General features: G+C 39.7%; 1 long non-coding RNA gene across 1 annotated transcript; it reads left to right on the plus strand.

The window, feature by feature from the left end:
- The first annotated feature begins 11,198 nt into the window (after nucleotides 1–11,198).
- On the plus strand, nucleotides 11,199–13,699 carry LOC129492912 (uncharacterized). Its single transcript, XR_008660992.1, has 3 exons — nucleotides 11,199–11,373; nucleotides 11,876–12,001; nucleotides 13,171–13,699. It is a non-coding gene; the product is annotated as an uncharacterized lncRNA (long non-coding RNA).
- The last annotated feature ends 1,033 nt before the right edge of the window (nucleotides 13,700–14,732 follow it).

The following is a 14,732-nucleotide window of genomic DNA, read 5'->3' on the forward strand; positions in this document are numbered from 1 at the left end:
TGCCTCAGCCTCCCAAGTAGCAGGGACTATAGGCATGCACCACCATGCCCGGCTAAGTTTTTGTATTTTTAGTAAAGATGGGGTTTCATCATGTTGGCCAGGCTGGTCTCAAATGCCTGACCTCAGGTGATCCACCCACCTCAGCCTCCCAAACTTCTGGGATTACAGGCATGAGCCAACACGTCCAGCCTATGTGTACATTTTTTCAAAATGATATATGTATATAATAGAAACATAGGCATATGCATATCACTTTTTTCTAAAGTTAACATTGTTGATAGTGATTACCTTTAGGGAGATGTTCCAGGGATGGCAGTGTGGCACAGGAGGGGAGGAGCAATAGCAGGAATCAACTGTGGAAAAGTTGATTTGGGCTAAATTGTGATTTGAATTGAATGCCAAGTTCAGGATTTGGAATCTGAAGGTAGGCAACAGTAAACCATTGTATAATTTTTTTTTTTTTGAAACAGAGTCTCACTTTGTCACCAGGCTGGAGTGCAGTGATGCGATCTCAGCTCACTGCAACCTCCAGCTCTCTGGTTCAAGCGATTCTCCTGCCTCAGTCTCCCGAGTAGCATGCGCCACCACGCCCACTTAATTTTTGTATTTTTTAGTAGAGACGGGGTTTCACAATGTTGGCCAGGATGGTCTGGATCTCCTGACCTCATGAGCCACCCACCTCGGCCTCCAAAAGTGCTGGGATTACAGACATGAGCCACCACGCCCGGCCTATTTTTAATAAATACATTAAAAAACCAAAAGACAAATGATATATAGTGAAAATGATATACAATGATGGTTTTAGAAGGTGTGACATTTGGGAAGAGATTGTGTCAGACGGGCAGAGCCCTCATGAATGAGATTCATGCCCTCGTACAAGAATCCATGAGAGACCCCACACTCCTTCCACCATATGAGGTTGGAGTGAGGAGAGAGCTGCCTATGAGGAAGCAGGCCCTCACCAGACACGGACATCTGCTGGCAACTTGATCGCGGACTTCCTAGCCTCCAGAACAGTGAGAAATAAATTTCTGATGTTTACAAGCCACCCAGTTAATGGTATTTCTTATAGCAGTTAGAACAGAATGAGATGTCATTCCTCTGTATGGCTGCATATTATTCAATTTTAAGCACCACCATAATTTATTTAACCAGTCCACTATTGCTGGCTATTTGGATTATTTCCATTATTTTTCTACAAAAAAAATATACTCCTACATACCTACAGGGGTAATATTTAAAGTTTTCCAATTTAAGTATACCATGGTCATCAAACTTTTAGGGGAGTACGAGGCATGAACCAACCAGTTGGGTGTTGTCTTAGTCCATTTGCACTGCTGTAAAGGAATATCTGAAGCTAGGTAATTAGTAAAGAAAAGAGGTTTATTTGGCTCATCGTTCTGCAGGCTGTACAAGAAGTATGGCACCAATATCTGCTTCTGGTAAGGGCCTCAGGAAACTTCCACTCATGACAGAAGGGGAGAGGAGCTGGCATCACTTGGCAAAAGAGGAGGAAAGAGAGAGGGGAGGGAGGTGCCAGACTCTTAACTGGCACAGCTCATGGGAACTAAGAGTGAGAATTCACTCAATCCCATGAGAATAACACCAAACCATTCACGAGGGATCTGCCCTCCTGACTCGAACACTTCCCACTGGACCCTGCCTCCAACATTGAGGATCACATTTTAATATGTGATTTGGAGGGGACAAATATCCAAACTATGTCAGGTCTTATGTGTTTCAGTTAAACACTAGCCCTGAAAAATCTTTTGGCATGTAATTAAATACATCTGTAAAATGTAGAATCTATAGAATCCACAACTGCATTCTCAGAAACAGAACTGCTGGACCAAAGGGTATAGGCATCTAACATATATTGCCAAATTGCCCTCCGTAGGAGTTACATTCTCTCTGGCTCTTTATGATAGTGACTGCTTCTCTAAAACCACCAACAGAGTGTGGTACCAAATTTTGGCATTTTCGCCAATCTAATAGCTGGCAATGATATCTTAGGATAGTTTTAATGTTCATTTCTCATTATATAAATGAAGCAAAGTTGAACAAGTTTTCATATATTTAAGGAATCTTTGTGGTCTTTTTTGCAAGTTGGATGTTCATATCCTTTGTTTATTCTATGTTATTCTGTATGTTGATGGCTTTTTTTCTTACCAATTTGTAGGAGTTCTTATACAATCAGGAGATTAGCTGATTATCTATGATATGAATTACAATTTCTCCCTCAGTTCATCAATTATCTTTTGGCTTTGCTCCTGGTGTTCTCCAGTGTGTTCATTTAATAGCAGTAAAGTTTTCACATTTAGTTCTATGATCTATTTGGAATTTATCCTGCTGCCAGCTGGCAGGTATGGACCTAACTATATTGTTTCATTGAAAACTTCTGGAATTTGCCTTACATAACACCATGGCCATTTCCTGCACTGATAAATGATAAGCCTGATACAGAGATTAGTGATATATTTTCCACCCAATGCCTGACAACGCATAATTGACATTGTAGCAGATGCTGCAGGCTTCCCAGCTGACAGCGATTTCTTCCATCTGCCTCACTGCCAAGCCATAACTTTGCTTGGGTGACTGTCTCTCCTTTGTATGGCTTAGGGTAAATCTTGGTTAACTTAAGCCTCCCATCATCATTCCATTCTTTTCTCAGTAACTGGTTTCATGGTAGCCTGTGATCTAGTTCTAGCCAATGAGATGTGGAAATGTGGAAAAGGTCTGCTGGAAGGCTTCTTCTAAAAAAGTTTTTTTTTTTTTTTTGAGACAGGGTCTCACCTTGTCACCCAGGCTGGACTGCAGTGGCACAATCATGGCTCACTGCAGCCTCAACATCCTGGGCTCAAGTGATCCTCTCACCTCAGCATCCCCAAATGGCTGGAACTACAAGTACACACCACCACACTTGGCTAATTTTGCTGTTGTTGTTCTTTTTTTTTCAATGCTAGCCCAAAATATTACCAGCTAAATTTTGAATTTTTGTAGAGATGGGGTTTCACCATATTGCCCAGTCTTCACTCTTACAATGAGAATATAAAGGGGGGGAAATCCCCTCGTTTCCTTTTGAGAAGCATTTTTAGATTTGCATGGGCCTCCAGGAACCAAGGCAGCCTTCTACCTGTGAGAGGAGGCAGTCAAAGATGAAGCCAACTGCTGCACTTGACAGGGCGGGAAGATGCATCCTAAGACCTGGTGGGTATCATTGACTTGTTGAATTAACCATCCTGCAGCCACCTCCCTCTGGACTTCTGTTTAAATGAGAATACATTTTCTTCACCGTTCAGCAAGGTAGATTGTCTGTTAAGGTGGTATCCTCATATAGTGGTCCACAAATGCGGCACATAAAATGAAATACAGTCATGAATAACAGAACATCCTTGATGAGAGGTCCTAACACTACTTTCAGGCTGGCTTCTCAGACTCACATGTTGACATCTTTACACATCTTCTGGGCTATCCCTGCGCAATGCTACTACAAGCAGAGTTCTGACCTATCGGGGGAACCTGTGCCCAACATTTCAACATAGGTTCTTGCTATCTTCCATAAGTGTCGGCCGGCTGAGAAATAAAAAGAAAGAGTACAAAGAGAGGAATTTTACGGATGGGCTTCCGGGGGTGACATCATATATCGGTGGGACCATGATGCCCACCTGAGCCGCAAAACCAGCAGGTTTTATTAAGGATTTCAAAAGGAGAGGGGGTGTACAAACAGGGAGTAGGTCACAAAGATCACGTGCTTCAAAGGGCAAAAAGGAGAACAAAGATCCCAAGGCAAAGGGCAAAAGCAAAGATCACAAGGCAAAGGGCAAAAGCAGAATTACTGATAAGGGTCTATGTTCTGCGGTGCATGTATTGTCTTGATAAACATCTTAAACAACAGAAAACAGAGTTCGAGAGCAGAGAACCGGTCTGACCTCAAATTTACCAGGGCTGGGTTTTTCCCCACCCTGGTAAGCCTGAGGGTACTGCAGGAGACCAGGGTGTATTTCAGTCCTTATCTCAACTGCATAAGACAGACCCTCCCAGAGCAGCCATTTATAGCCTCCCCCCAGGAATGCATTCCTTCCCCAGGGTATTAATTATTAATATTCCTTGCTAGGAAAAGAATTTAGCGATGTCTTCCCTACTTGCACGTCTGTTTATAGGCTCTCTGCAAGAAGAAAAATATGGCTCTCTTTTGCCCAACCCCGCAGGCGGTCAGACCTTATGGTCGTCTTCCCTTGTTCCCTGAAGTCACTGTTTTTCTGTTCTTTTTCAAGGTGCACTGATTTCATATTGTTCAAACACACATGTTTTACAATCAATTGGTATCATAGTGGCTCTGAGGTGACATACATCCTCAGCTTACGAAGATAACAAGATTAAGAGATTAAAGTAAGACAGGCATAAGAAATTATGAAAGTATTATTTGGGAACTGTTCGATGTCCATGAAATCTTCACAATTTCAGTTCCTCTGCCGTGGCTCCAGCCGGTCCTTCCGTTCGGGGTCCCTGACTTCCTGCAACACTGACCAGAACATTCAAGTTGTTGATAAGATATGGAAAAATTGAGAAGTTGGTATATGGAAACTCAAATTATTTTAAGTGTAAGCAGTTTACTTATATCCCATACAGAATTTTTAAAAATAATTTTACTTTCCTGGCTTTAATGGAAGCAAACTTATCAATAATACATTCATAATCTACCTCTGGGGAAAAAAACACTAAAAAGACATGGAAATACGTTTATAGGAGTGCACATTTTCCCTTTTGTCTGAGGTTCTCATATGGTGTGACATGGCACTGTTAGATCTAATTTTTATTCACAATTTTGCTATTTTGACTGGGCATTGTAGCTCACTCCTGTAATCTCAACACTTTGGGAGGCAAAGGCCAGTGGATCACTCGAGATCAGCGGTTTGAGACCAGCCTGACCAACATGGTGAAGCCCCATCTCTACTAAAAGTACAAAATTAGCCAGGCATGGTGGTGCATGCCTATAACCCCAGCTACTTGGGAGGCTGAGGCAGGAGAATCTCTTGAACCTGGGAGGCAGAGGTTACAGTGAGCCAAGATCACGCCACTGCACTCCAGCCTAGATGACAAGAGTAAAACTCCATCTAAAAAAAAAAAAAGAAAGAAAAAAAGTTGCTATTTTATCCATCATGAATATTTTGCATTTTTTAAGGTTCACATGTGTGTGTCAAAAAACCCAAAATAACAGTGGTTTAATAGCAGTTTATCTCCCTCTCATGTAAAAGCAGCCTAAGTTTTCCAGAAGAAATGCAATCCTCCTTTATGTTAGAGATCCTGTACCTTTCCTCTTATTTCCCTGCCATTCTCAGGCTACTCTCCAGATATCACATCTGAATTCCAGTCAACAGCAGGGGGAATGCACTCCCCACTCCCTCATTTTAATGACAATTTTTGGAAGTTGTATGACATTTTTGTTTATATCACATTGACCTGTATTTAGTATTTATAGATGCTGGGAAAAGTCGTCATTTTGAGGGTGGCCATGTGCCCATCAAAAAGTCTGTGTTCTCTTTCTGAGAAAAAATGAGAATAAACATTAGATGACAAAAATCAGTCTTTGCCAGAATAACTAACTCTGCCTTTTTTCCTACCTCCCAAATTCTTATTATGTGAGATAATAAGTATCATTATTATCTGAACCCCTTGGTTTGCTATCCTAAGTGATGTACCTTATTCCATTAGCCTTTCTACTGTACGAATGATGGCAAAATTTCACCATATGGCTGAACTACGATTTAGTTATTGCTTCCCCTAATTTTGAATACTTAAGATGTGTCTGTTTTTGCTCTTGAAAATACTACAGTGATGAGCACTTAGGCTCATTGCATTCGTGATATATTGCATTTCTGACGATCACTATAAAATATAAATTCCTAGATAGGTTAAAAAACAGAAACTTTAAAAGTATTTATTTTTTTCATTGACCAAGAAAAACTTTATATACTTACAGTACACAACAAGTTGTTTGAAAATATGTATATGTTGTGGAATGGTTAAATTGAGCTAATTAATATATGTATTACTTCATATACTTATCTCTTTTATGTGGTAAGGACACTTAAAATCCACTTTTAATCATTTACAAGAATATAATACATTATTATTTACTGTAGTCACCATGAAGTACAATAGAACTCTTGAAATTATCCCTCTTATCTAACTGAAATTTTGTATCGTTTGACCAATATCTCCCCAGTCCCTGGCAATTACCTTCCTATTCTCTATTTCTATTAGTTCAACTTTTTAAGATTCCACACATAAGTGAGATCATGCAATATTTGTCTTTCTGTGCCTGGCTTGTTTTATTTAATGTCCTCTATGTTCATCCATGTTGTCACAAATATTGGCATTTCTTTCTATTTTCAAGGCTGAATAGAATTTCACTATGTACGACATTTTCTTTTTTTCCTTTTTCTTTTTTGGAGACAGAGTCTCACTCTGTTGCCCAGGCTGGAGTGCAGTGTTGTGATAATAGCTCACTGCATCCTCAAACTCCTGGGCTCAAGGGATCCTCCTGCCTCAGGCTCCTGAGTATCTAGGACTAGAGGCATGTGCCACCATGCCCAGCTAATTTTAAAAAAAAAACTGTTTGTAGAGATGGAGTCTTGCTCTGTTGCCCAGACTGGTCTCAGACTCCTGGCCTCGAGGGATCCTTCTTGGCTCAGCCTCCTAAAGTGTTAGAATTATATGTGTGAGCCACTGAACCCAATGAATACCATAATTTTTTTATCCATTCATCTGTTGATGGACACTGCAGTTGATTCCATTTCTTGGCTATTGTGAATAATGCTGCAATGAACATGAAAGTGCAGATATCTCGTTGAGATACTGATTTCATTTCCTATGGATGCATATCCAGTAGTGAGATTGCTGGATCATATGGTAGTTCTATTTTTAAGTTTTTGATTAACCTCCATACTGTTCTCTGTAATGGCTGTACTAATTTACATTCCCACCAACAGCGAGCGAGAGTTCCATTTTGTCTTTCTGAGAAAAGCCATACTAACAAGTGTGAGATGATATCTCATTGTGTTTTTAATTTAAATTTCTCTGATGATTAGTAATGTTGACCTTTTTTTCATATACCTCTTGGCTATTTGTAAGTTTCCTTTCAGAATTATCTATTCAGTAAAGTTGCAGAATGAAAAATCAGCATACAAAAATCAGTAACATTTCTATACGCTGACAATGAAGAATCTGAAAAAAAAATCAGGAAAGAATCTTATTTACAATAGCTACAAAAAAAAATATTTAGGAACAAATTCAGCCAAGGAAGTGAAAGATCTGTACGCTGAAAACTATAAAACATTGTGAAAGAAAGAGAAAAAGACACAAATAAATGAAAGATATCTCATGTTCTTAGATTAAAAGAATTAACATTGTTAAAATGTCCATATTGCCCAAAGCAATCAACAGATTCAGTACAATCCCTATCAAAATTCCAATGATATTTTCACAGAAATAGAAAAACAAATCCTAACATTCAACAGAAAAACAAAAGACCCCGAACTGCCAAAGCAATCTGAGTAAAAAGAACAGAGATGGAGACATCACACTATCCAACTTTGCATTAATTTTAATTTTTTAAAATATTGCATAAAATTGGTATTATCTTGATTCTTAGGTTTTTTAGTACCACCTTATATTTTGCACCTGAGGTAAGCATCTCACTGGCCTCATTTGAGCCCCAGCCACCACATCCCTGGGGCACATAAGAGCATGTGTGCAGGGTTTCTAGATGATGTGACACTAGCTTCTGCTTTTTAACTTTTGGGACCTAAGGCTCCTCAATTCTAAAAGTGACTACTTTTCCAGAGACTCTCTGGGTTGCTCACCCAACTTTTGTCTTTACCTTATTAGCTTCTTTATGATAGGAAAAATGCAAAAAAAAAAAAATCTCAGCTGAATAAGCCGTAACAACAAATCTGTGTGGGGAAATTTGAAATATGACTTAGAACCACAAAAGCCAGTTGTTTACTTTGAATCAAGTCAGCAGATTGTCGTGCTTAAGGCAATATATGTAAAAAGCTCTTTGGAAGTTAAATTTGTTTTATTATAATAGCAACTGTTTTTATCTTGTCTAACTCATAGGCAACTGATGTATTTTTCTGCAGTCAGGTTGGGACAGGAGGCATTTTCAGATAAATTATCTCTTACTACACTCTTGAGACACTGTTCAAGCTGCTGCATAGGAACTTGCAAGAAAGGGTATTTGGTGGATTCTTAAAGGGGACCGAAAAAGAAAATTTAAAGAGTTGTTCCAGTACAGTAGCCATTCAAAGAAAAGGGTTGGGTGAAGTGGTTTTTATATTCAGGCCCTATATATCTTCTTCAACATGGGATTCAAATAGATTAGTAAGTACTCTGATAGAAATAAAAAATTGAAATCAGTGGGAAAATGTCAATTTTTTGCCAAACAGCATTTTGAAATGTCTGTTCAGCAGGAGGCTGAAAATGTGGCTGTTCTACTGTACAGCTTGTGTAGATATAAGACGACCCGCAGCCCAGCTGAGATTCTGTGCTCTTGTGTCTTCCCTCTGCTCTCAGACTACCAGTTCATTAGTATTTAAATTAGCTCATAAATATTTCCTGGAAATCCACAGTTGCTTAAGCTTCACCTCTATTCATCTCTTCACTCTCCTTCTTTAGTCTTACTTACGTCTTTGTTTCTTAGGCGGATACATTGCAGGAGGGTGAATCTCATTACATATTAATCTCACTGATATATGGTGAAGAAAAAGGAAAGGAGAAAGCCCTGTTGGAAGATAAAGATGAGAAATAGAGAAAGGATGTAGAAGTAAATTTTATTCCATTTCCTTTGTACAAATAAAATTATCTAATGATGGACCAAGAAGTCTGTATAAAATAAGAACAGCCCAAAAGCATATGCCAAGGCAATTCGACCTGAATGAATGTTTCTTTCACGTACTCTTTAAAAGCTTTGAAACACAGACGAAACATTTCATTGGCGGCAGGCCCTGGATGTTCCCACTGGGGAAATGGTTGCATGGTTACAAAACCTCTTCTGTTCAATACGAGAGCTGTAATTCTAATTATAAAATAATGATGACAGAGAGGGGCCAGTTCCATCATGATATTCTGTATGTTCCTTAGCACTCTGCAAGAGTTCAACACTAATACCCACATACAAGGCCAACAGCCAGTTCTTTTAAATGAGTGTGAATAAAATTTAACCAATGACGATGAAAGAAAACAAATATATTTCATTGAATTTAAAGTTCCATTGATCAAAAGTGCCATTATTTTATATAAAACATTTGTAAGTGCTACCAATAAAACTAGGGCACATTATTGGTCATAAGTATGTCCTGATTTCAGAGATGTGAAAAAAAAATGTGAATCAGTGAAATATGTTAATTTTTAAAACAGGGTATCCTGGAAAGAATAAAGATTATTTGGTGGCCGTATGATTGGAAAGGATGTGAAAATAGTGTTAATCTCTTTAGCAGGAGCATGCGCTCTAAGAAGCCATCACTTTTCTAATATCATATGCTTGAGAGATATAAGAAGCATAGAGAAGCAAAACTTTTGGGAATGATCCTGACTGTTTGCACAGGCTGGGGACAATAAGGGCCTTGTCATTAGCTGTCTCATGTCATTTGATCATGTGCTCCAAAGGTCTTCTAGAAATAAACTTCAGAATAAACATGGAGACCCGCCACGCCCAGTCAATGAAGATATAATTTTAGGCTAAGAGGCATCCAGTCCTATTAAGTGCAGTCTAGACAATGTAGGCTGGCATTCAAGGCCCCACAAAATCTGATTTAAAGCTTTTTTTTTTTAGTTTTTTCTCTTTTGTTTTTCTATATGTAATTGATACTTCTACCAAATTGAATTACTGAATTTTCTAAAACCTATAGTATATTACCTCAATCCCCTGTCTTTGTTTATACCAGAGTTTCTCAACCTTGGCACTGTTGATATTTTAGGCTGGATAATTTTTTTTGTGGGGCTGTCCTGTGCATTGTAGGATTTTTGGCATCGTCTCTGGCCTCTATCCACTAGATGCCAGTAGCACCTCCTCCCAGTTATAACAACCAAATATACCTCCAGACATTGTCAAATGTCCCTGGGGGTAGAGGGACAAAATTACCACTGGTTGAGAACCACTGCATACAACCATGCTGGCATAGTGAAAGGATGCAAACTTTGGCATCAAATGTACATGACTTGAACTCTAGCTTTCTGGGGTGAACATTTGAAATTTGGGGGCACTCTGTACCCATTCCCTGTTTCTAACAGTAACTCATTTTCCTTTGGGGGAACAATCTTTTTTGTCTCACTGTATGTAGACTCGATGAAACTCTAAGTCTTGGAAACCATGTCTTGCCCACCCTTCTCCAAAGTGGAAATGAGCTCAGTCCATCCCATACTTTCTCCCAGCACCTCTACCATCTCAAGCAGAACGATAGCAAGAATGGGGAAAAACTTTGGCGTGAATTGACTGCTAGATGGGATGGTTGTATCTGTACCTATCCAATACTCTATGCTTGTATCTGTCTTAACACCTGTCCCTTTTCTGATTTGGGTTTCTAGATTCCCACGCTCTCTGTATCCCAATATCTCTCCAATTAATGACCTTTTTGGCTAAATATGCCAGAGTCGTTTTCTGTTGCTTACCTGCAAAGATACCTCTATTTACTAGCTTTGTATTTCGAACCAGTCTCTTCACATCTCCAAACCTATGTTCCCTTTCTGCAAATCGAAAATAAAAGCTATTTACCTTTCAAATGCAAAAGATGCGCTCCCATAATCTCTTTAAAGTCTACTTTCATTAGTCTAGGTTCTGTGCTAAATCCTGGAGATGAATAAGACAAAACCTATGTTTTTATGAGACTCATTTTCTTCCTGTGACAAAAGTAACAGCAGGACTCCGACAAAAAAAAAACAAAGCAAAAAAAAAAAAAAAAAAAGCCAAAAACAGTACCAGCAGGTCAAACAGCATTGGCTGAAATTGGCCTTTATCCTCAGCATGGCTCCAAACCACTTCATTTTGCGCTGACTCCTTGCTAATGGCCCCCCTCCCTCCTTTTCAGCACAGAATGCAGTGTTGGGAGGGGAGAGAAGGTTCCTGTCAAGGAGCTTTATGCATTCATTATTCTATACCCTCAGCCTGGCCAAAGCTGCTGAAGTGTCTGAGATTCTGTAGTACTGCTCTGTTAGCAGAAGAAGCAAATGAAAGAATTCAGTGTCAGCATTTTCTGTTTCTCATCTGACAAACAAGGTCAGGTACTTCTTTGAACAACCCAGTTCCAATAGCTGTGAAACATAAAGAGACAAGCAGGGGAAGATTTTCCAGAAAGGCTGGTGGCTAGGCACAAGGTGGGTTTAAGTTTTCAGCTTTTGTTGTGGGAGAGGAAATTTCCCCTCATCCCAGGCGTCCCTTTTTCAAAATGGGGAAAAAGAATCCGGAGTGAAAGCTCCTTTGTACTTCTTTGCTTCTTGCACTGAAGTGCCAGGTGCAGAACTTGGTTCCCAGGGGAATCAGAATGTCATTGCCATCAAGGTTTATGGCCATTAGTCCTGATTCTTACTGGTTGTCAATGCCGCTGAAAACTCTGAGCATTGAAGCAGATAAAACAGAAAGTTGTACAAGCAGTTGGAAGAAATGGGTGCTGAAGTGAGGAGTTTTGAGAGTTGAGAGGGCTGAAGTGAGGAGTTTTTGAGAGTTGAGGTTCAGGCTGTGAGGACTGTATCTCTCCCCCAGCAATCATCTGCCAAGTGAGCCCTTCACATGCAAGGCAATTTATGCCTCACACACCTCTCTGTGCACCTTCTGTTTTTAACTCCCCAGGAGTAACTTTTTCAGCCTCTTTCTTTATAGCAAATTACACCATTAATGTCATCCTGGCAAATGAAACAAGAGAATAGTATTTATCAGAGAAAGTCTGGTGAGTTGAAGTCCGAGACCCCAGGAAAAAACTAGCCCTGCTGGGCTGCCCCTCCTTTGGTAAGTAACTAAGCACTACATATTCTGTTTTCTGTGGATTGGTTTCTTTTTTAAATGTTTGGGGGTTTTTTTGTTGTTGTTGTTTGTTGGTTTTTGAGACAGAGTCCTTGCTCTGGAGTGCAGTGGTGCAATCTCAGCTCACTTCAACCTTTACCTCCCAGGTTCAAGCGATTCTCCTGCCACAGCCTTCCGAATAGTTGGGACTACAGGCATGTACCACTATGCCTGGCTAATTTTTGTATTTTTAGTAGAGACAGGGTTTCACCATGTTGGCCAGGCTGGTCTTGAACTCCTGACCTCAAGTGATCCGCCTGCCTCTGCCTCCCAAAGTGCAGGGATTACAGGCATGAGCCACTGTGCCCACCCTCTTTTTAAAATGTTTAATGAAACATTGAAAGATTTTTCTGGGCAGAGAAAAGTGTGACGTCAGTACAGACCCCAGATTTTCTGTTGGATGTCTTTACCTGGATGCCCCACAATACCCTCAAAACTAACATGTCTTCAGACAATCTCATAACCTTCATCCATAAACTTATCTTTTTCCTGTTCCCCCTCTCTTAATGAGTGGCACCGTCATCCACATAATTGCCTATCTAGACACCTGGGAGTCACCTTAACCACTCCCTCTCCCACACATCCCGCCTGTCCTAACATTCCATAGGTCAACAAAGCCTGCATCCTCTCAAAACTATCATCTGCTGTTTATCCCCACTGCCGATCTCTTATTCCAGGACTGTATTGTCTTGGGAGTTCCAGTAAGGAGAAAGACATTCAGCCCCAAATAATATAAGTAAACTCAAAGTCACTTTCTATAATACCTCATCCCCAACTGTAGTCCCCTCCCCAAGGTGAGTACTGACTATTGCTAGGAGTTTGATGTGTAAGCCTTCTATTACGTTTATATGCCTTTTCAGATATATTCCTGTACATATGAAAATATATGACTGAATCACATAAATGTTCTGTATAAAATATCCTGCATTTAAAAATTTTACCCAGCAACTACCTTGAAGGTATTTCCAAATAGGTATAAATAAATATTTTTAAATCTGTATAGTATTCCAGGGTGGAGGACATCTGTCCTTTTGCCAGAACCTTGATTTTCCCTTGGGAAATCGCCTCCTACACTGTTTGTTCATGTGGCTCACCACCTTACCTCTTCCCTTCAGGAGTGGGTCTATGATCCACATCAGGCCAATCCACGTCACAGAATGGTCTAGGCATTGGATGAGTGCCCCAATCTGAGCCAGTGAAAGTCATTGCTGAGACATTTTTCTGGTTGCCAGGCTGCAGACATCCCAGGCTTCCTGCTGCCCTCATGTCTACAACCTGTGGTCTGGAACATTCCGGGAGCCACTTTTATCACTTGCAGCAATCTTCTTCAGTGAGTTATCCAGAACTTGATTTCATCTTACACTATGATTCCCTGTGTCTCCCATATTTTAAGGATTCTTTATAATTTCTGGCTTACAGAGAACAAACATTATTTTTTGCTTTCCTGGTCTGTTTTAGATTTTCAAAAATAACTCTGTCACTTCTGTTATATGGTATCATTGCTTGTAATTATCTATTTACTCATCTGTCTCTGGACTGGACTCTTTACAGACAGGCAATAACTAATTATCTGTCTGTCTGGCATTTGGTAGTCACTCATAAATCGTTTATTGCATTACTAACTAAATAAAAAAGTTGACCTTGCATTCACCTCCTCTGGATGGTTCAAGAGACTCTAATGCTTTTTAAAGTAAAAATTTTTATACTAGTTTATAGTGGATTATTTTTCAGAAAATATTTACTTCCCCTATCAGAATTCTATGAAAGAAATACATTTCTTCTTCCTTGATGTTAACCTTGGCCATGGGACACTTTTGGGCCAGTGGGATGTTAGTGGACAAGTTTGAGTGAAGACTCAGCATGTGCGTGAGGGTCAGGTTTGCTATCTCACACACTGTTTTTCTCAGTGAGAAGAACTTTCCTCAAGCAGATGCTGGTTCAGGGAGGATGAGAGACACGTGGAACAGATTTGGACCCAACGAATACCTGAAAGCCAAGTTCAGGCTAGATAAACTGAACTAAACTTTATCTCCATGTGGGTGAGTGAGAAGAAGATGCTTATTTTCTGCCACTGAGATTTGGGGGGTGAGGGGGACATCATGACACAATATTGCTGTGGCAATACCAGCTGAAGCACACCTACATCGGAATCACCTAGAGTGCTTGTTGTGAATGAGGTTTCTGAGCCCCAATCTAGACCTAGTAAGTGATCATCTCTGGAGTGTTTTTAGAAATTTATATTTTAGCAAGACCCTCAGAAAATTTTTATGCTCACTGCTGGGATACAGACAATATTTATCAGCATGCTACTTTCAGTGGCAAGGAAAGAGCAGTAGGTTAGCACCCAGAGAGCTACTACATTTACCTACATAAAACTTCTGAGAGATGTAGCACTGTAAAAAGGACAGGAAACAAGGTTTTCTTACCAAATCATTTAATTAAAGGAGTAGAAATTCAGAAACATAAAGGCACCTTGAGGTGATTTACAAACACAGTGTTGCTCAAAAAGCTATCCTTTCACACAGGTATACAGATGACACCATTTACTTAAATTTAAGTAAATTAAAACTAATCAGTCTGAGAACATCAATGGCAACACAATATTCGTTATTTGAACATGTATTTAGTAAGGGCTTACTAAATACTAGGAATTCTGGAGAACACTGAAAAAATCAAA

Source organism: Symphalangus syndactylus, chromosome 11, assembly GCF_028878055.3.
Source record: "Symphalangus syndactylus isolate Jambi chromosome 11, NHGRI_mSymSyn1-v2.1_pri, whole genome shotgun sequence".
NCBI lineage: Eukaryota > Metazoa > Chordata > Mammalia > Primates > Hylobatidae > Symphalangus > Symphalangus syndactylus.